Below are 23,956 nucleotides of genomic sequence, written 5' to 3' on the forward strand. Positions count from 1 at the left end.
TATTTTGATCCACATTAAAAGGCTGAATAATGATATATGGTTCTTTGCCAAAAAAATCAGTGCTTGCTTTATTCCAAGTATCATCATATGAGCTACTGCTTCATAATATGGCAATATATTGCATTTAGGAGCTATCCTTGAATGTATTCTCATAAGAGGATCTTTTAGCCATAACAATCCTGTAGGTCCTTTAGGAATAGCTACTGGTGTTGGAAGCCCAGGTTGTAAGGTACCCATAAGTACTATGGTTTCATTAATCTTTCTTAGATCTTTTAACAATCGCCATTTACCAGACTTTTTCTTAATAATACAGAGGTGTTCCAAGGTGACTGACTGAGACTCTATTATATGTCTTGACTTTAATTGATCCTGCATAAGCAATGAGGCAGCTTCTATTTTTAGTTTTAGATAAAGACCTCTGATCAACCCACACTAGAACATTATTAAGGCACTAAATTTTATCAGCATGGGATGCAGGCAAGACAGTGGCCACTACAGAAAATACCCCAAGCTCTAGTGTTAGTTTGAGACTTAGACCTTTTAAATGCTTTGCCCATCTTTTCCCAGCCCTTGACCAGGTAAAATTCTTGTCTTAGCATTTGCCTAGTTACTACTGTTAGGGCTCTAAGCTCCAGCCCACAGTTACCTGGCAACAGCCAGTTAGGCCTGGCCTACTATAAAGGGGGATGCTCAACCCCTCCTCTCTCTTACCCCTCTTTTCTTTCTCTTGCCCTCCCCATGGGATTTCCTCCCCTTCCCCCTCTCTCCATGTGGTCATGGCCAGTCTCTGCTTCTCTATTCTCTCCCTCTCTTTGCCTTTCTCTGCCTCTACTACTCACCTTAACTCCCATCCCATGTCCTGAATAAACTCTATTTTATAGTATGCCAGTGTGTGTGATCCCTGGGGGGAAGGGTTGCCTCGGCATGGGCTCTCTGAGGCACCTCCTTTTCCCACACCACCATATACCATATTTTCTAAACTTCTTTTTATTTTTACTTCATTAGGACTGTACATCATAAGACCCATCTGTGACAAGAGATCTCTTCCCCTGAGAGTAACAGGCAAATGTGGTGTAACATAAGGTTGAATTTGTCCTGAATTGCCTTCCTCATCTTTCCAAGTTAAAAGTTTGGAGCTTTGTGTTGGGTTATTACAATAACCAACTCCTTGAAGGTGAGTGAATATACCTGATAAACGCCAACCTGACAGCCAATTTTGTCCTCTAACAATTGTTACATTGGCTCCAGTATCTATTAATCCTCCAAAACTTTTTCCTTCAATCAGTAATTTAAGGTTAGGTCTTCTATTAGTAATAGATTGAACCCAGTACACATCTGATGCACCAAAACCATCTTGTCTTCTCTCACTCTTAACAAATTTAGAAGGTAGTAGATGTTAGGGAACTAAAGCAAGTTGAGCAATTCTTTTATTTGCAGGTACAGTTATAATGCCATGGGGAGAAGTGGCCATAATTTTAATTTCTCCTGCTTGAGGGTCTCTGAAAATTCTAATAGGTGTTTTTAATAGTCTATCCAAAAATTCCTAAAACAGTTCAACAGGAGCCTATCTGATGCCAAAGAAATCCCCATTTAGATCCCCTTTAGTTGGCAACTGAGTCCAAACCCGACAAGCAGCCAATGCAATCTGTGCATGCACTCCTGCAGGCAGCCCAATTTGATTAGCATTACCTTCATATTGACCTCATAAACGCATATTAATATCCCATGGACTATTACCTGCCTAAGCATTCATCATAGCAGTTCTTTTACTTGCTTCACACCATTCAGCACTCCAAAGTAAATAATGTCCTCCTGACAAAGCAGCCTTACATACAGTTTTCCAGTCTTGAGGAGTTAAATTTGCTTTCATCACAGTATCCAATAAAGCTTGTATAAAAGGGGCATCAGGCCCATACTGATCACAGCTATGTTCAACTTTATCACTCCTGAAATCATCTTAATTACAGACGATGGGCGAGTTAAGAATTGTGAGGCTGTGATCAAACTGCAAACTGAAGTCAGTAGAACACTGACAGTTGCCAACCATAACTCTTTATTTCTCTTGCAATATTAGAGCATAACTACAACTTTGGAAAGCAAAACACAATTTTAAACAATCCATTCTTATATTGTACTTGAGGTACTAGCTCGGGCAATTCGGCAACATAAGGAGGTCAAAGGGATACAAATTGGAAAGGAAGAAGTCAAACTATCATTATTTGCAGATGACATGATCGTCTACCTAAGTGACCCAAAGAACTCCACTAGAGAGCCCCTACAGCTGATAAACAACTTCAGCAAAGTGGCAGGCTATAAAATCAACTCAAGCAAATCAGTGGCCTTCCTATACTCAAAGGATAAGCAGGCTGAGAAAGAAATTAGGGATATGACCCCCTTCACAATAGCCACAAACAGTATAAAGTATCTTGGGGTGACTCTTACCAAACATGTGAAAGATCTGTATGACAAGAACTTCAAGACTCTGAAGAAGGAAATGGAAGAAGACCTCAAAAAATGGGAAAACCTCCCATGTTCATGGATAGGTAGAATCAATATAGTTAAAATGGCCATTTTGCCTAAAGCACTATACAGATTCAATGCAATACCCATCAAAATCCCAACTCAATTCTTCACAGAGTTAGAAAGAGCAATTATCAAATTCATCTGGAACAACAAAAAACCCAGGATAGCTAAAACTATTCTCAGCAACAAAAGAAAATCTGGGGGAATCAGTATCCCTGACCTCAAGCAATACTACAGAGCAATAGTGTTAAAAACTGCATGGTATTGGTACAGTGACAGGCAGGAGGATCAATGGAACAGGATTGAAGATCCAGAAATGAACCCACACACCTATGGCCACTTGATCCTCGACAAAGAGGCTGAAAACATCCAATGGAAAAAAGATAGCCTTTTCAACAAATGGTGCTGGTTCAACTGGAGGTCAGCATTCAGAAGAATGCGAATTGATCCATCCTTGTCTCCTTGTACTAAGCTCAAATCCAAATGGATCAAGGACCTTCACATAAAGCCAGACACTCTGAAGCTAATAGAAAAGAAACTGGGGAAGACCCTTGAGGACATCGGTACAGGGAGAAAGTTTCTGAACAGAACACCAATAGCGTATGCTCTAAGAGCAAGAATTGACAAATGGGACCTTATAAAATTACAAAGTTTCTGTAAGGCAAAGGACACCATCAAGAGGACAAATCGGCAACCAACAAATTGGGAAAAGATCTTCACCAATCCTACATCAGATAGAGGGCTAATATCCAATATATATAAAGAACTCAAGCAGTAAGACTCCAGAAAACCAAACAACCCTATTAAAAAATGGGGTACAGAGTTAAACAAAGAATTCTCACCTGAAGAACTTCGGATGGCTGAGAAGCATCTTAAAATATGCTCAACTTCATTAGTCATTAGGGAAATGCAAATCAAAACAACCCTAAGATTTCATCTTACACCAGTCAGAATGGCTAAGATTAAAAATTCAGGAGACAGCAGGTGTTGGAGAGGGTGTGGAGAAAGAGGAACACTCCTCCACTGCTGGTGAGGTTGAAAATTGGTACAACCACTCTGGAAAGCAGTCTGGCGGTTCCTCCGAAAACTGGGCACCTCACTTCCAGAAGATCCTGCTATACCACTCCTGGGCATATACCCAGAAGACTCCCCACCATGTAATAAGGATACATGTTCTACTATGTTCATAGCAGCCCTATTTATAATTGCCAGATGCTGGAAAGAACCCAGGTATCCCTCAACAGAAGAGTGGATGCAAAAAATGTGGTATATCTACACAATGGAGTACTATTCAGCCATTAGAAACAATGAATTCATGAAATTCTTAGGCAAATGGATGGAGCTAGAGAATATCATACTAAGTGAGGTAACCCAGACTCAAAAGGTGAATCATGGTATGCACTCACTAATAAGTGGATATTAACCTAGGAAACTGGAATACCCAAAACATAATCCACACATCAAATGAGGTACAAGAAGAAAGGAGGAGTGGCCCCTGGTTCTGGAAAGACTCAGTGAAACAGTATTCGGCAAAACCAGAACGGGGAAGTGGGAAGGGGTGGGTGGGAGGACAGGGGAAGAGAAGGGGGCTTACGGGACTTTCGGGGAGTGGGGGGGGGCTAGAATAGGGAAATCATTTGAAATGTAAATAAATTATATCGAATAAAAAAAAACTTAAAAAAAATAAAAATAAAAATCAATACCAAAAGCTTTACTTTCATGTTACCAAGTTTTGCTTCATTGCTTTGAATCTTATCCCTTATAAGTCTAATTTCTAGGATAAGGATTATATAAAATATGCCAATTTAGAAATATCCTGTTTTCCTGGGTTGTTTCATGTCATGTGTTGTTGTTTAAAATAACTTCAACCTTGAGTTACCAGTTTTAAGTTAACTTTTTGTAACCAATATTACACTTTTTTTAATCATATCCAATAACCTATAAGCCAATCCTCTATAGCCAAGACTTGCAAAACATATTGATACCTTTAAGACCAATCAGAAACAAAATGAAGTGGCTACACAAATCTTATAAATTTTAATCAAAAAATATTTACGTTTTCTAATTGTAATTTCAAGAGTTCCTTGTTACCTACTGAACCCAATAACCACAGTCACAGAGATTATTGTAGGAAAAAAAAAAAGCAGCCACCAACTCCCTTACTATAGAAGCCAAGAAGCTTCTGGCCTCTTTAAGATCGATTTGAGGATACAGAAAATGTGGTATATTTACACAATAGAATATTACTCAGCAATTAAAAACAATGAATTCATGAAATTCTTAGACAAATGGTAAAAGTCTGGAAAATATCATCCTAAGTGAGGTAACCCAATCACATAAGAATACACATGGAATACAGTCACTGATAAGTGGATATTATCTCAGAAACTCAGAATATCTAAGGCACAATTCATATATCAAATGACTCCCAAGAAGAAGGAAGGAGATGTCCCAGATCCTGAAAAAGCTTGTTCCAGCACTGTAGGGGAATACCAGGACAGAGAAGTAGGAGGGGGTTGATAGGAGAATGGGCAAAGGGAAGAGGGCTTAGGGAACTTATGGGGAGCGGGGAACTGGGAAAGGGAAAATCATTTGGAATGTAAACATAGAATATAGAAAATAAAAATTTTTAATTAAAAAAAAGACAAAAAAAAGATGGATTTGAACAGAGAAGCTTCTGGCAGGGCTTCTCAGCTGTGCTAAATTCCTATCTACAGGTTCAGGTCTCCAAAGGCCAATTAAGACTCCAATTTAATTATTTTCTTTTTTTTTTCAAGAGGGGAACAACCAGCAGATAAAGTTTTTTACCATTTTTTTCTTTTCAGCATGAAACATAGAACATTCAATCAAATCCCAAAACAGAAAACACAGACTTAACAAAGAACAATTTTGATAGACATGGACAAATTGGTGCACCAAGGATAGAAAACAGAGAGGGAAGAAAATTCTCCATTTTCCTTCTCTTTTGCTAAAACATCCATGACAGGGGGCAACTGTTTTTCTGAAACCTTCTCTCTCTTTTTTGATCTTTACTCCTTTCATTTTATTTTATTTTAAGCCCTACTTCTCTCACCTGTCAAATGCCTTTGTCTGATACAGTTCTTGACTGCGCACAATTGCCTGAATTCCCCCGTCCCATTGCACTGCCACACCTTGGTGAAGTTGGTATCCAACCAACACTTCTTCAGCCTAGCCTGTATCCCTCTGAATTCACCCTTTTTAACACAACAATTTCAAATGGCTAGTGCTAGCATTAATTCTGTATGTTGCTTACCGTGCTTCTTGGATACTTTAACTTTTCTTCTGTTTTCTGCAGAGCTACACGCAAGATGGTGTTTCTCAGTAGTTCCCCCCTGCTGTGATCATAAAAAGAGAAAGAGGTGTGAGATATGTTCTACAGTGGTGTGGGGCAAGGGGGTCTCCCTTCCCCCTGAGGGAATACACATGATGGTATAGTATAGAACAGAGTTTATTCAGGGCATGGGGAGGGGAGTTAAGAGGGTAGGAGAGGAAGAGAAAGGCAAAGAAAAGAAGAGAGAAGAAAAACAGAGGCTAGCCATGAGCTTGTGGAGAGAAGGGGGAGGGGAGGAGAGCCCAAGAAGGGACAAGAAAGATGCTGAGAGTGAAAAAATAAGAGATGCAAGAGAGAGAGGAGGGGCCAAGCAACCCCCTTTATACTAGGCCATGCCTACCTGGCTGTTGCCAGGTAACTGTGGGGTGAAGCTTAGACAGAATCCTAACACCCCTGTATTCAATTCCCCTCCTGTAACCATCCAGCAATCACAGGCTAACTAGGTTTACCTGAAAGGGAGGCTGAAATCAAGGTAGGGGACAAGAGAAGAATGGAGCCAAGATAAAAGTTCTGATCAAGGCACAAAATTTAATTTTCTGTTTTGCGTTTATATAGGGAAAGACCCATCCTTAGTTTCAGCTGAGTTCTTGTTTCAAAACAAGCTTCAGCAGGCAGTCTTATTTTTGTAGGAATACTGTGGATGTGGGAAACAGGAGACTTCCACCTGGTAGGAATACTTTTTTTAATTTTTTTATTTACATTGCAAATGATTTCCCCTTTTCTGGGTCCCCACTCCCTGCAAGTCCCATAAGCCCTCTACGTGGGCTAGGCAACTGGGGCAAAACAAGGTCTGATTAGCCAGCTCCAGGCTGTGGGAAGGATACAAGAAGTTCCCCATCCCTTTTCTACTCTAGAGTTCAACTTAGAGAAGCACAATTCCCTGAAGAAGCTTTACCTAACCTCCTGTTCTGTCACTGGAGGCTGCAGAAATCAGCCTTAAAAGTAGTCAGTCAGGTGGATCAGATGTAGGACTGCAGAAGCAGAGTGATCCATGGCCTAGTCTCTGAGTGGGGATAAAATGAGATATGCAAAATGAACTTCTCAATAATAAACATAAAGGTTTTAATGGGTATGCTAATAGACTAGATTTAAATATTTTAAGCTTGAGAAAATAGTGTAGATAATGAGGGGTTTGAGTCTTGAGTTAACTTTCACAGAGTGTAGCATTTTATGTTTACAGAATCACTTATGTAAATGCTATGCTGAAAATTATGTTTATCTGAATTATGATTCCTAATGTAACTTTTGGTATATAATTCAAGCTTCATCCTTTACATTGAAAGTGTTCATAACAGGAGCAGGGCTTTTCCTACAAAAGTGTAACATCAGTTTAAATGTTTATTTAAGGAAACAAAGCCAAATTTTTACCTTTTGCAAATGCTATACATCCACACACAAATATTCTAATTCATAGTACATAAAATATTAAATTAATTTTGCCTAACTTTACATCAAAGTATCATATTAAAAGAAATGGAGTAGTATACAACCCTATTTTGTTCCTAATTTAATGGGATTACATCGTTGTTTCATTAGGATAATATTGGCTATGTATGGACTTTATGTATTGAAGTACAATCTCTGTTCCCCTCAGTCTATTCTATCTTGTGTTTTTTCAATGAAAGCATGTTAGATTTTATCAACTAAATAGTTGCCTTTTCTGCAACTATTGAGATAAAAATGTGATTGTTTTTTCTTAACTCCATTTATGTGATTTATAAATTTACTTATGTTGAACCTCCATTGATCTCTAGGGTAATAATAACTTAATGTTGGTTTGTATGATTTTTTTCAAATATATACCAGCTTTGAATTTGTAAGTAATGCTTGTGGACTTTGGAATCTATGCTTATTAGAAATATTGGTTTTGATATTCTTTTTTGTTGTTGTTTTTACCTTGTTTTGGTATTAAGAGCTGTAAATCTTCCCTCTGATTCTAGTTTTTAAAAATAATTTAAGATGTTGTCTTAATCACTGTTCTATCACTAAGAAGAAACACCATAACTATAGCAGCTTATAATAGCACCATTTAATTAGGGAATTGCTAAGAATTTCAAAGGGTTCTATAATCACCATGGAGAGAAGAGTGGCTAGCTGGCAGGCAGGAATGGTGCTGGTGGTCACTAGCTGAGAGCTCACATCTGATTCAAATTAGAAAGCAGAGTGAGGAAAATACTGGGCCTCCTACAGGTTTTATAAACCTCAAACCCCCCACATAGTGTTATATCTTTTTCAAGAAGGCCATACCTCCAAGTCCTTCCCAAATAGTTCCACTAACTTTGGAACAAACATTCAAACATATGTGATGGGGGACACTTTTATCCAAATCATCACAGAAGTTTTTGTTTAAAAGTCTGCTGTGAATCCATCTATCCTGGGAGGTTTTAGTTAGAACCTTTGTATTAGTACTTCTTTCTCTTTAATTGCTATGGGATTATCTTGACTTAACTCTGATCCTCTGAATGATTTTGGAAATTCATCCATTTTTTTGTAGCTTTTATAGTTTTAAAAGTATTTCCTTACAGTATTCTGAATGTTCAGTTCTAATGGTTCCTGTTAATTTTGCTTTTCATGCCTCTTATTCTTAGTTAATTGGTATAATTATCTGATTATTTTGTTTATCCTTTCAGTGAGTCAGCTCTTATATTCATTAATTTGTAAAATGTTTTACTTGTACCTATTTAATTAATTTTTATTATTCCTTGCCACTTAATGGGTTTGGATTTGGTTTGTTTCTGTTTTTCCAATACTTGTTTACTTTTGTGCTTTAGTAGTTTTTTAATATAATCACTAGAGCTATAAATTTCCCTTTTAAGACTAGTTTTAAATGTGTCCTTGAGGTTTGATTTGGTTGGGCTTTCATTTTCATTTAAATTTAGGAATTTTCATGTCTTTCCTAAAGTCTTCTTTACCCATTAATGTAATGTTTTATCACCATGGATCCATGTGATTAGAACAGATTTTTTGCTGTTGATTTTAGAAACTCTTTATTCTTTGAGAATTTCATATAATGCACTGCAATCCCCCTCCTATCCCTGCATCTGTGCTGTCTGCCCTTTACCCTCTACTGTATATCCTCACAATCTCTCCTCTAAAAGTAAATGAAAAAAAAAAAACCACAACAAAACAGGAAAAAAATAACATAAAAATGTCTCATTGTGAAAGTTGTGTTGTGTCCTGATGTGTCACACAGTGTACCCTTTTGTGCAAACATCTTTACTAGCAAATCTTCATTGCAATGAGTCATTGGTGTAGCTTAAGGGCTCTGGCTTCTGCTGCACTATCAGTGTTAGATTCTCACTGAGGATCCTATAAGATAGCCTGTACTTGCCCTGTGCTATAGAGTTCCTGCAGCTTTGGTTCTGCAGGAAACAGTCCTTTCATGCACTCCAGCAGTTCATAGATAGGATAGATATTGGGGTGGACTGACTCAAAATTCTGGATTTGGATATGGGTGTTACTTGTGTTATTTAGCCCACCAACTTCCCAATGCCTGCTTTACCAGGCCCAACTTTACCACTTTGCCCAGACAAAGAATGATGCCAGCTCTCCTGATTGTTGCATTTAGGCCAAAGGATGGACTGGCTCTCCTATGGTCATGCCATTGAATTCAGCTCTCGTGCATTTATGCCACCACGACCATCATTCCAGCACTGCCCTGGCTAGTGTCAAGGCCAGGTCTTCAGCTCACACACATTCAGGGCTTACTCTCTCATGCCTTCACCACTAGGACCATCTCTTCTGTGGCACCCAGGCAATGTGAAATGCTGCTGTCCTAACTTCCACTGTAGCCAGTGAGGGATGGTTCAGCTCTGCACAGCTCTTTGACACTGAGATGGCTCCAGGAGCTCCAGACCAGGGATATCCACATAGCCTTTGGTAGTAGCAGGGTCCATGCACATTGATACAAACTCTTGATGCTACAGGGCCATAGACACGGACCTTAGAAGCAGCATGGGCCTGACCTTACCATGGCTTCATGCTGATCCTCAACACCTTTTCATTGCCAGTTCTATGGGAGGGAAAGGGGGAGAGAGAGGGACAGGGAGACAGAGAGGGAGAGGGAGAAGGCGATGGAGAAGCCTACAGTCTCTCAGCAGCTGTCTTTATAATAAACACACTGTTTCTCTTTCCCTCCCATCTGTCCACCACATACTTTGCTTACTGTAGTCCACTTTGGGTGACTTGTGGCCTGTTGTGCTGTGTGGTGGAGGGTATATCTCTGTGTATCTTTTGAGCATTTGTTCACCTGTTTCTGTGGGTCTTCAACACACACACACACACACACACACACACACACACACACACACACAGACACAGACACACACATAGGGGAAAGAGAAAGGGGGAAGGAGAGGGACAAGGAAAAGGAGAGGGACACAGAGAGAGGGCAGAGAGAGAGAGAAGGAGAGGGACTGGGAGAGGGGCAGGGAGAGGGACAGGGAGAGGGACAGGGAGAGAGAGAGACCTACAATCCCTCAACAGCTAGCTTGTCTCTGGTTGTCTTCAGTCAGGTTTTTTCTGCCAGGTCCACATTTTGTTGCTTTTAAGCTTTATTGCATTGTGGTCAGGCAGAATAACAAAGTTACTTTTTTGTACTTGTAGAAGTGTTTTGTGTGTCAATATGTGGTCTATGTTAGAGAACCATCCATAGGCTGATGAATAGAATGTATATGCTATGGTGTTTACGTTAGATATTTTTAGGTATTTATTATGTTTCTTTGATTTTTTTTTTGCCACTTAATTTGAAAGGTTTTTTTTTTGTTGTTCTCCAGATTATTTGCCTATTGGAAATCACCTATTGTTCAGGATAATTTGTATCTTGAAGTTCAAAGACAGAATTTGAGATATATATATATATATATATATATGTGTGTGTGTGTGTGTGTGTGTGTGTGTGTGTGTGTGTGTGTATGTATGTATGTATGTATGTATAATGTATTTTTGGTTAATTCTTCCTATGATCAGAATTAAATGCCCTTCATATCTCTTATGATTAATTTTAGTTTGTTCAATTTTGCTTCCAGCATTCTCTGTAGGGCTTTTTTAGTGGACTTAATCTTTTTCTGCCTATTTATGGCATGGAAAATGTTATTTCTCTTTAAACAAAGGCAGATAGTTTTATTTGATAAAGTAATCTTGCTTTGGCATCTGTGGTGTTTTAGAGCTTGAAATTCATTGCTCCAGGCTCTTCTGGCTTTTAAAGTTTCCATTGAGCAGTCAGTCACTTGTTTTGATAGGATTTCATTTATATGTAACTTGTGGTTTCTTTCTGGCATTTCTTAATAGCCTCTATTCTTTATGGTTATTATTTTCACTACAGTCAAGGGGTGTTTCTTTTCTGGTCCTGTCTTCTGAGTGTTCTGTATGGTACAGTTACCAGTGTGTATATTTTTTTCCTTAATTTGGAGAATCTTTTTTTCTTCTCATGATCATGTTAATGATCTAGTGTATGACATTTACCTGGGATTATCCTTTATTAAATGACTATAATTTACATGTTAAGCCTTTTGATATGGTACAAAGTTTCTGCCTTTTACTTGTATTTGTTTTTAAATTAGTTATGTTATTTGGTTGAACAGTAGAGTTCCTTTCTTTTATCTTGAAATCTTGATATCCCACCTTCTACTTGATTCATTCTACTGATGAGGCTTGATCTAACTTTTCAATTCCCTCTTCATTTTATCTTGAGGCTTTATATCTATTTATTGAACTCAATTTTTAAATTCTGAATTTGTCATTTGATTTAGCTATATCTTTATGGTCTCTTTCACGTTCTGTTTATGTTCCTTGAGGTGTTTGTTCATGTCTTCTTTAAACTCTTTGAATTCCATGATCATGTTTGTGATTGTTCTTTTTTTTTTAAAGATTTATTTATTTATTATAAGTAATCACACTGTAGCTGTCTTTAGACACCCTAGAAGAGCATGTCAGCTCTCATTACAGATACCATGTGGTTGCTGGGATTTGAACTCAGGCTCTCTGGAAAAGCAGTCAGTCCTCTTAACCACTGAGCCATCTCACCAGCCCCTGTGATTGTTCTTTTAAATTATCTGTTCTCTTGTTCACCTAAGTAGGGCTCAATGGAAAATATTTCTGTAGGAGTAGTAGTTTAGAGTTTGTCATTTTTATTCTGATTAATGTAATTGACAAGAAGACATTAAAAACATTTATTAGATTTTTATTTATGGGGAAAATGACATTTATAAAATTCTGATTTTGAGAATAAGATTTTGTCATCATAAAGATATTGCTTTTGTCACCTTTATAAACTTCTTAAAAAACATTAAGTTATTCCCTAAAATACCAGGCATGTTCAGTTTGCTTGAGAGGACTGTAATCATAAGAATAAGGGCTGCCTAAGTTATATGATAAGATCCTGTCTCAGAAGTATGAAAATGTGAGTTAAAAGGAGATAGAGGAAGAAGTTTATAATAATCAGAATGTAAATTATACATGTATGAAGATGTCAAAAAGTCAAACTCAATGAAAAATGAATAAAGGAGTGGGAATATAAGTCAGTGATAGAACAGTCCTCTATTATGTCTAAAGCCCTTGGTTTGATTGCCAATACAATAACTAAATATGGTGGGAAAAATTCTACATATCTACATGAGTAAAAATTTATGTTTTTATCATAGAAAAGCAAACCAAAGACTTTTCCTCTGTAGAAAATTCCAAAACTGACTCTTATAGCTCAGTTTCTTCACAGTGCATACTTTAACTTGTTAGCTAACAGAATATAGATCTAACATTCAGAAAGAAAAACTGTACCAAACTTATTGTTCAGCAAAAATGAGAATTCCCATTGTCCGTTAGTCCTTTAATGAGATATAAAATAATTTATAAACATGTCAGAGAGCACTATCTTTTATTATACTCACTATTACTTAGAGATTACTGTGCCTATTCCTGGCATGGAACTGATTCGAATAATACTAAAGAAGAATAAAAATTACTAGAGACAGGTCAAATCCACCTCCACTAGTTACAATATCACACAAGACCATTATTTTGTATTACAGGTTTGTGTTGATACTACATATGACAAATATAACTTTAGTATGGCAATTATAGACCAGCAATTACTTTGCAGCATTAATAGAAAATGAACAGAATTGTTAGGCACAGAAAATGTGAAATATTTCATAAGCATTGATTTTCAAACAATCTTGAAATATAGTCAAGGATAAAGTTGTATGTCACTCATTGTCTTTGTGTAAGTAAGTTTTCATAGCAGCACATATATGAATCAATGAGCTCACTGCTCAGTATAATTGTATTCATGGTACCAATGTATTACATGAAGCTGACTGCCACATCTGTCCTAGGAGTAACTAGTCCACCTTGCTTATCAAGGAGTATTTGAACTGGGAACTAATTTTATAACTACCTAAACATCTGGGTTGCTTTGTATAAAATATGGTGCTGAAACACCAATATAGCTACATATCATTTGTACCAAAATATTGTTGAAATTATTAGTTTCTTTCTAGTTTCTCACAATGTAATTTTGTGATAAGAAATATCTATTATCTGAGATTCATCAGAGACTATATTCACATTAACTTCACAGTCACTATGAACACCTACAGAGTGAGTGCAGGCTCCTGGTGGTTCAACATTTTACAGAATATTATTATTTGTTCTAACTTCTGTTTTAGTTTTATGTTTTCAATACTGAACTTAACTCATCAAAATTTAATAGAGGAATAAACATAATTTATTCACACTAAGAGAGTGACTGTATGGATATTGTTCCTTTTCCCAATCCTTCTGCCTCACTAAAAAAAGCTATTAGATTGGATTCCTCAAGCTAGCACACAGGGACCATTCTCTTATTTGGCCAATTCATTCCCCTGAACCTGACTACCAAGGTCCAGTAATAAAAGTGTTCAAGTACAGTAATCAAAATCCCCCTTTGGCTCACCTAATTAACATGCCCAATTAAAATATAAAACCTCCACCAGGGAGCTGTGGTACAAGCCTTAAATCCCCATAGTCAGGAGGCAAAAGTAAGCAGATTTCTGAGTTTGAGGCCAGACTAATCTACAAAGGGAATAACAGGACAGCCAGCTCTAAACAGGGAAAGAAAATGAAATTTAAAACCTCATACTAATGTGGAGTTTCCCATTTTACCCTTGTAAACCACTATTTGCCTATGGACCAAGTCTGACTCCTTTCTATGCAGAGATAATTAATCCTTTGTTACCGAACTCCCTGCCACTCCCAAGCAAAACAGATACCTCTTCCACTTCTCCCTTGCCTCTCTTCTCCCTTTTCCTTTGTTCCCTTCTCCTTCTCCCTCTTCTTCTTTCTCCCGTCTTTGTTCCTTATTCCCGCTGTCGGTCCATCTGAGACAAATAAATCTCCTTTGTTCCAAGAACTTGGTCTAGGAATATCTTGAGACAACTTCCAGTTTCCTACACTAAGAGTCTTCACTGAACCTGAAGTTTATGGTTTTAGCAATTCTGGATGGTCAAGGTGGTTTGGGGAGTTGATTGTTTCTAGACCACTATGGTCGGGTTATAGACTTAGCCATGGTCTACTAGATTCTGTTTATTTTATTTGTCTTTAATTTTTACTTTTTCTTTATTTTTAATATGAAGGTAAGAGGCATGTATCTCAAATGAGGTCCATTTGTTTTTACAATGTCTTAGGGCATTTGTTGCAGTGATAAAACGCCATGACCAACTTGGTGTAAAGGAGTGTTTATTTAGTTTTGCCTCTTCTTTGACTTGGTGTAAAGGAGTGTTTATTTAGTTTTGCCTCTTCTGTGACTTCCTCCTTCTCCTCCCTCCCACTGCCTTCTCCTCCTCCCTTCTCCTGCCATCTTCTCCTCCTCCCCCCCCTTGCCTCCTCCTCCTCTTTCTCCTCCTCCTCTTCTTCCTCCTCCTCTTCTTCCTCCTCCTCTTCTTCTTCTCTTCTTCTTTGTCTTTCATTTTATACTTCCTGTCCATCACTGAAGGAATTCAAGGCAGGAAATCAATCAGTGGAAGCACCTGGAAGTAGGAGTTGATGCATAGTCCATGGAGGAATGGTATTTACTGGTTTTATCGCCATAGCTTCCTCAACTTGCTTTTTAGGCATCAAAGATGTCCAACTCAGGGATAGTAACACAATCCACAATGATCTGGGCCCTCCATATCATTTTCAAATCAAGGAAATATAGCAAAAAGTTTGTCTACAGGCCATTCTTGCCAGTAGCAACTTCTAATGTTCTTCCCTTTCCTTCTCTCATATCAGCTCATATCCAAATCTATGTTGTGTTCACTTTACAAAAAACTACCCAGCATACATTGCAAGCAGTTTTCATAATGAACCACTTCTCTACCCCCACTCAAAACCCATTTTGAAAACAAACTTTTGGAAGCTCACATTTATGTAATGTTCCTTAAGCTTTAGAGGGGATGCTATTCTATGTTATATGAGCCAATGACTCCACCAGGCTACAGGAGGTAGGTCTAATTCAACATCCAAGCAGTTTAAACCAAATGAGTCACACAACAAACCAAAAAGTCAAAATGGAAATGGAGTGATAGAGAGGGTGTATTGGTAGGGATGTGAAGGAAGAGGGTGCTGGGGTAACCTACCAAACATACACATATTGTATCAACTGCTTCTGGCTTCCATCTGTGCCCTGGTGCAGACCCTGCACTACAGTCTCCCACAATCCAATCCCACCCAGAGAAAGTTTGACCCCCAGGAGTGGGGCCACACCTAAGCTCACTGGTTCAAAGAGACAACTTGATCCTCAGGAGTTCTGACACACCCAGGCTCACAGACTTACAGGAGGGACAGGTTCCAGTTAGTGAGCCATCAAGGCCCACTAACACGAGTCAACCATAGAGGCAAGCCCAAGAACAAAAGCAATCGAAATCAATGCTACATGACATCATCAGTATCCAGTTCTCCCACCACAATCCCTGGATATCCCAACACACCTGAAAAGCAAGATTCTGATCTAAAATCCCATCTCATGATGATAGAGGACTTTAAGATAGACATAAATAACTCCCTTAAAGAAATACAGGAGAACACAGGTAAATATGCAGGTATAATTTTTTTAAAGAGGAACACATAAATACCTTAAAGAAATACAGGAAAAGTATGTCCCTGGATTCTCACTTGTTAGTTTGTGCCAACAGTGCCAAGTGCTGGCAAGATATGTAAATGTTTGAAACTTCCTCACCTGCCCAAAGAGAAGATTTTCTGTGTTATGATGTTAAAAAGCCTTGGGTGAGGTCACCAAAGCTTAGACTTTGTTATTTGCACAACCATCTTGCCTCTGGGAACTTCATCCCAGAAAGCTGAACTAAAGGATCTAACCCAGGCTTTAAAACTTACAAAAGGAGCCATAGCTACAGCAGATATGCCTTTGCTTCAGCTCGTGTACATAGGTCCATATACCAAGAAAGGGGATTATTAACTGTAGAAGGAAAAAATATTGAAAATAAGGAAAGAATACAGGCTTTATTGGAGACATTATGGCTTTCTCTAAAAGTGGCCATAATTTATTGCCCAGGACAATCAGAGAGGGACACAGAAATAGCCAGAGGGAACAGGCTAGCTGATAAATCTGAATGGGAGGCTGTCCAAGCTTCTGCTGCCAACATCCTGGTAGCTTTGCAGACCTCTGCTCTTCCAGCCGTTCCTGAATATACTGCTTCAAACAAATGGTATAATGTGAAATGCTACAGAGTTTATAAAAGAGAAGGATGGTTCCTGACCTCTGATGGCTACACACCATCTTCCCTAAGAAATTTGCTAAGTAACTCATCCATCAGACTCACCAAGCTTCACACCTGGTCACTTAAAACTAAAGGAATTGCTGTGAATGGCAAGGTACAAAATATTTGACTTAGGACACTTGGTTGATTAGGTCATCTCAGATTGTGCAACCTGCCAGCGTATGAACTCATCAGGCCCCAATCAAGAGGGTAATCCAGAGTCAGGGGTCAAAAGCCAAGGGCTAAATAGGAAATAGATTATACAGAAGTAAAACTAGTAACACATAGAGGTAAGTATTTGCTAATTTTTATAGCTATCTTCTCAGGATGGGTAGAAGCCTACTGTACAAAGGAGACTGCTATCAAGTGACAAAGAAACTTCTGGAAGAAATTATACCCACATATGGTTTGTCTACCCTGCTTGGGTCTGACAAACATTTATCTCTCAGGTCACTCATTCTCTAGCACAGGTTCTGGGAACCATTTGGAAGTTATAGATGCAAGAGTTCAAAGGAAAGTAGAGGAGACAAATTGGACCCTGAATGAGGCCTTGACCAATTTAATCCTTGAAATTGGCAGTGACTGGGCATCTTTCCTACCTTATGCTTTATATAGGTCTAGAAACACCCCCTATACTTTAGGTCCTTTCCTTTTTTGAGACCCTATGTAGGAGGCCCCCTCTTATTAGCAGCAAGTTTTTAAAATCCTTGAAAGCCATCCATAGGGTCCAGATAATAATTACAAGGCTCTACTGAAGGTGATAGATGCAGATATACAGAAAATAAAATAAAGTCCATCACAATCCTGTAGGATTTCTTATCCTCCCTGGCAAATGTAGTCTTGCAGAACAGATAAGTCCTAGGCTTGCTATTCCTCCAGCAGGGAAGACTCTGTATAGCCTTAGGTGAGGAATGTTGTTTCTATGTTTACCACTCAGGAGTGATCAAATAATCCATGACCTTAGAAAGAGACTACAAGACAGAAAAATATATTAGCTTCAACTTGTGGCCCCTGCATAATCAATACTTTAGTTTCATTTGTTAAGGAATGGGTTTATTAAACATCTCAAGGATTTGAGATGGCCCAAAACTGAAGGGGGAAATGAAAAGGCTAGGATGACTCCATGGCAAGCTTCAACTTGGCACTTAAGGAGACTAGGTCTAAGAACTGGGCAAGTCTTGGCAAACACAGGCAAGTCGGTTTAAAAAAGGGAGGAGGGGGCTTTAGGCAGCCAGTCAGAAATTGCCCTGCCATAAGAAGATGCCTAGAAGCAAGCACAATGAGTCCACTGCAGTTTCCAGACTTCCTCAGCAATAATTTCCTGACCTCCCAGCAGCAGTTTCCACCTCTGGCAATGGCTCTGGAATATCAATAGAGATTGACCCAACAGATTAAGATAGATGTCATCTACATCAGAATTCCCCTAATGTGCTTTAAATCAGGCCTGGGAGCTCAGTTGGTTGTCTCTCTGTCTTGGTGATGGGAAACCCAGCATGCTGGACATCTGCTGAAAAAAAACCCCATTTGTGTTTACATACTTTTTGAGCCCAGGAATATCATTCTTCAGTGATTCGTGCACCCTTACAACTCTACATTAACAAAACAGAAAAACACACACTTAAATGACACTGCTAATCCATCTCACCACAATTAAAATGACAATCATTAAGGAAACAATTTACAAATGCTGACAAGGGGTGATGTCCTTTCTCCACTTTTCCCTTACCACCTGAGGCAATTGAGAAAGCTGATCCCACTGGCACTAGAACTGATTAGCTGGCCCTGCCCCTTATTGGCTACAGTTCTCAAGACAGTTGGCCCTGTATTTTACATAAGCAACACAAGAGGGCTGTCCCTAGTAATGGTGTGTATGTGTGTTGGGGGGGGGGGATACTGTTAAAGGTGAGTCATCCCCTGTGTGGGAGAGAGCTGATTCCACCACTCACAGGCTGCTGTACTTGAAAAAGTCCCTTACCTTGACTGGGCTGCATAGTAGAACTGGCTCTGAAAGGAGTGGATAAAAATGAGTGGTAGCAAGGGCATGAGGGGAGATGACCCTTCCTCCTGCTGATAGTGGCACTGGCTGTCCTAGATAGAGCAATGTTGGAGAGCTAACCCTGGTGGTGAAGATAAGGGACAGCCAGAACACAGACCAGCTCAGCTAGCACCTAGACTCAGATCATGGCTTCTCCATTGGCTGACCACAAATGTCTTTATTATCTGTTACTGGTTGGACTGGTGAAAGGTCCTGCTGTTCCAAAGCTGCAGGATCTCCATGACACAGAGCCACAACAGGAAAACCAGGAGGAGTTCCAGTAAGGATCCAATATTTATGGTTTCACAAAATCAACCTGAAACCAGACCAATGACTCATTGCAATTTACATTTTCGAGTGAAGATGTGTGGACTGAAGGGTGCACTGTAGAACACAATGTGACATACTACAACTTCCATCATGAGAAATTTGTGGACTAAAGGGTGCACTGTAGAACACAATGTGACATACTACAACTTCCGTCATGAGAAATTCCCTATGCTTTTTTTTGTTTTGATTTGTTTGTTTGCTTATGTATGTGTTTTATATTTCAGGAAGTAGGTTGCAAAGTCAGAGTGCAGGTATGGGTGGCTGGAATAGAGGGTGATTGAGACAGGGCTGATGTGAAACTCACAATCAATAAAGTTTTTTAGAGTTTTGTCAGAAAAAAATGCTAGCAAAGATACAGACAAAAGGGACCTCTCATACACTGATGGTGAAAATTATTAGGACTTGGTAAAATATTAAAACCTAGGTGAAATATTAAGGCCTAGATGAAATGTTAAGAACCAGGTAAAATGTTAAGTCCTAGGTAACTCTTACTGGCTAGCCTGCCATTATAAAGAAATGTCTTCATATGTTTCTGCTGTTACTATAAAATTTTCCAATGCCAAGATTGATTAAATATTCTGTTACTCCCTGTGCTCTTGGGAACTGATCATGGTAGAGGTCAGTAGAACTGCTTTGTATAGTTACACACAATAAGCATGGACCCAACATGCCACCCAACAGCACTTCCTGTACCAATGTATAAGCATTTATATTATTTGACTTTATAAGTTGCTCCTGGAATGGACCCCAACATAAGAAAGACACCTGCATCAATGTAAGAAATTAAGACTTTCATTTTGAGTACTGGGCCACTATAGTTTAAGTTCCCAAGACCTCTCTGGGAACTGACATCCTACTTGGCAAAAGGAGACATGTACATGGGTAACTGACATCCTGGTTAGCTGGTTAAGACATGAATGTTAAACAAGTTGCATCCTGATAGACAACTTAGTACATGAAATTAGACAAGGCAAGTTCCCTGCAACAGTAGAATTACCCAGCCAATTGAAGCAGGGTAAATGTACAACAAATACATGTTCCTAAGGAAATTCCCTATCCTGAAATTCTGATTGTTGAAATAACTTGGTATACAGATATATGCATATTTGGAGCTTAAAAAAAACCATGTGTAGAATCATGACCCACTCAGGGTCATGGTTCACTTTCCAAATTTGGACCATGGCCCTGGTAGACCATTCCTCAGGTGTATGTTCAATAAACTATCTTTGTCAGATTAAGGTCAGTGTTTTATTATGTGATTCCTGGACCCCAAAAGAAATGTAAACTTCTCCAGTCAGTATAAAGGAAGTACTAAGTACTCAGTACTAATGAAGTCAGTATAACGATTTCTCAAAAAACTAATGTAGTTAAGTGCTTTTGAACTCCAGGTACTATCTTAAAACCACACTGAATTCAGGCCCTTCTTCTTTTTTAGGGAAGTGGTTGCAGGTTTGGGTCTCCTGCAACTAATACACCAGCCAGTTGCCTCTTTCTACAAGTTCTCTGGTAATGGCAAAGAATAACTACTTTTATTATTGTTAAAAATAGACTTCAGAACTCGGCCTCCCACCAGTCAGGAGAGGTACATCCATCTTGGTTCCGTACTCCAGGAATCGGACAGACTGAGGTACACAAACATAATCCGAGGCCAACACCGCGTTGGTCTAAGCCCGACGAGCATTGGCCTGCACCCAGGCCCTGGGCTGGTCGGGGGGCCATCGGGGTGCCAACCCAGCCAGGAGGTTTTTTGCCCAGGCCTGCGTGCATGCCGTCGCCATTTTGCCTGCAGGACGACAGAGAGCTCTGGCGGGCAGACCTGTAACAGGCATAGCCTGAGGCTAACAAAGCAGGGGTCTAGGCCCCAAAAGGCACAGGACTGACCCGAAGAACTGGGCGGCTTGGTGGGCCATCTGTGAGTCAACCCGCCCAGGTGATTGTTAGCACAGCAGACTCTCCCAGCGCTTTCAGGGAGCGCGGGCACGCACGCCCACCATCCTAGTCACCTGGTAGACCCAATTAACAGTCATAGCGCTAGGGGAACTTTGCTCGGACCTTGGTCTCCCAGGCTTTTGCCTGGACTCAGGGACTGGGCGGCCAGGCTAACCTTGTGTGCGACAGCCCAGTTGGCGGATCGGCTGCTCAGCGGAGTGAGCGGAACACAGGGGAGGTCACAGCAGCATACACCATTGGCACTCCCTGGGGGTGCACACGGGCTCCATCTGGTCCACAGACACAATCTGGGGCAAGGCCTCAGGCAGAAGCCCTCAGCTCTACTCTCTCCGCTTCCGGATCCAGATCAGCCTGGGCGGGAGCACCACATCTCCAAGTCCTGCAAGTGGCTAGCTGGGCTTCCGGGCGGCCAGCTGGGAGAAGTCAGTGTGCTCCAGTGAATCCAGCAGGCCCCAGTGGGAGCCTTCGGGTGCCTGCTTTGGGATCTGAACAGCCTGGGCAGCAGCACCCTGTCTACAAGCAGTGCAGGAGGTAAGCTGTGCACCAGAGGCCAACTGGGAAGGGGCAACTTGCACGGGTGAGTCCAACACTGACAAGACTAACACCAGTGAGAACTAGATGGCAAAAGGCAAACGCAGGAACGTCACTAACAGAAATCAAGGCAATATGGCAACATCTGAACCCAATTCTCCTCTACCAACATGTCCTGGATACCCCATCACACCAGTAAAACAGGATTTGGATTTAAAATCACTGGTCATGATGCTGGTACAGGAACACATGAAGGACATACTTAAAGACATTCAGGAGAAAATGGATCAAAAGTTAGAAGCCCTTGCAAGGGAAACACAAAAATCATTGAAAGAAATCCAGGAGAATACAAAAGCCAACAAGGAGGAAATGCAAAAAACACTTAAAGAAATACAGGAGAACTTTGGTCAACAGGCTGAGGTCATGAAAGACGAAACACAAAAATCTCTTAAAGAAATACAGGAGAACTTTGGTCAACAGGCTGAGCTCATGAAAGAGGAAACACAAAAATCTCTTAAAGAATTACAGGAAAACACAACCATGCAAGTGAAGGAGCTAAGCAAAACCATCCAGGATCTAAAATCAGAAGTAGAAACAACTAAGAAAACTCAAAGGGAGACAACTTTGGAGATAGAAAGCCTTGGGAAGAAATCAGGGGACAGAGATGCAAATATCAACAACAGAATACAAGAGATAGAAGAAAGAATCTCAGATGCTGAAGATTCCATAGAAACCATGGACTCAACAGTTAAAGAAAATGCAAAATGCAAAAAGCTTGTAACCCAAAATATCCAGGAAATCCAGGACACAATGAGAAGAACAAACCTAAGGATTATAGGCATAGATTATAGTGAAGATTTACAACTTAAAGGGCCAGCAAATATCTTCAATAAAATTATGGAAGAAAACTTCCCTATCCTAAAGAGAGAGATGCCCATGAATATACAAGAAGCCTACAGAACTCCAAACAGACTAGACCAGAACAGAAATACTTCCCGACACATAATAATCAAAACACCAAATGTTCTAAACAAAGAAAGAATACTAAAGGCAGTAAGAGAAAAAGGCCAAGTAACATATAAAGGAAGACCTATCAGAATCACAGCAGACTTTTCACCTGAGACTATGAAGGCTAGAAGGTCCTGGGCAGATCTCATGCAGACTCTAAGAGAACACAAATGCCAACCAAAACTACTATATCCAGCAAAACTCTCAATCACCATAGATGGAGAAACTAAGATATTTCATGACAAAACCAAGTTTACCCAATATCTATCCACAAACCCGGCCCTAAAAAGGATAATAGGAGGACAACACCAATACAAGGAGGGAAACTTCACCCTGGAAAAAGCAAGATAGTAACCTTTCATCAAACCCAAAAGAAGTTAAGCATTCAAATTTAAAAAATAACGTCAAAAATGATAGGAAGTAACAATCACTATTTCTTAATATCTGTTAACATCAGTGGACTTAATGCCCCAATGAAAAGACACAGACTAACTGAATGGATATGTAAACAGGACCCTACATTTTGCTGCTAACAGGAAACACACCTCAGGGTCAAAGACAAACACTACCTTAGATTAAAAGGCTGGAAGACAATTTTACAAGCAAATGGTCTCAGGAAACAAGCTGGAGTAGCCATTTTAATATCAGATAAAATTGACTTTCAACCCAAAGTCATCAAAAGAGACCCTGAGGGACACTTCTTGCTGGTCAAAGGAAAAATACAAAAAGAAGAACTGTCAATCCTGAACATCTATGCCCCAAATGCAAGGGCACCCTCTTGCGTAAAAGAAACTTTATTAAAACTCAAAGCACACATTGCACCTAACACAATAATTGTGGGTGACTTCAACACTGCACTTTCCTCAATGGACCGATCAGGAAAACAGAAACTAAACAGGGACACAATGAAACTAATTGAAGCTTTGGACCAATTAGATTTAACAGATATATATAGAACATTCTATCCTAAAACAAAAGAATATACCTTTTTCTCAGCACCTCATGGTACCTTCTCCAAAATCGACCATATAATTGGTCACAAGACAGACCTCAACAAATATAAGAAGATCGAACTAATCCCATGCCTCCTATCAGATCACTATGGAGTAAAAGTGGTCTTCAATAGCAACAGAAACAACAGAAAACCCACATACACGTGAAAACTGAACAATACTCTACTCAATGATACCTTGGTCAAGGAAGAAATAAAGAAAGAAATTAAAGACTTTTTAGAACACAATGAAAATGAAAACACAACATACCCAAATCTATGGGACACAATGAAAGCAGTGCTAAGAGGAAAACTCATAGCCCTGAGTGCCTCCAAAAAGAAAATGGAGAGAGCATACATTACCAACTTAATGACACACCTGAAAGCCCTAGAACAAAAAGAAGCTATTTCGCCCAGGAGGAGTAGAAGGCAGGAAATCATCAAACTCAGGGCCGAAATCAATCAAGTAGAAACAAAGAGAACCATACAAAAAATCAACAAAACCA

The 23,956-nt window shown here is 39.5% G+C and overlaps 1 pseudogene; it reads left to right on the plus strand.

The window, feature by feature from the left end:
• LOC127680266 (NADH dehydrogenase [ubiquinone] 1 alpha subcomplex subunit 10, mitochondrial-like) overlaps positions 1 to 23,956 on the plus strand; it is a 68,024-nt pseudogene that overhangs the window by 19,263 nt on the left and 24,805 nt on the right.

The sequence above is a fragment of the Apodemus sylvaticus genome, chromosome 3 (assembly GCF_947179515.1).
Source record: "Apodemus sylvaticus chromosome 3, mApoSyl1.1, whole genome shotgun sequence".
NCBI lineage: Eukaryota > Metazoa > Chordata > Mammalia > Rodentia > Muridae > Apodemus > Apodemus sylvaticus.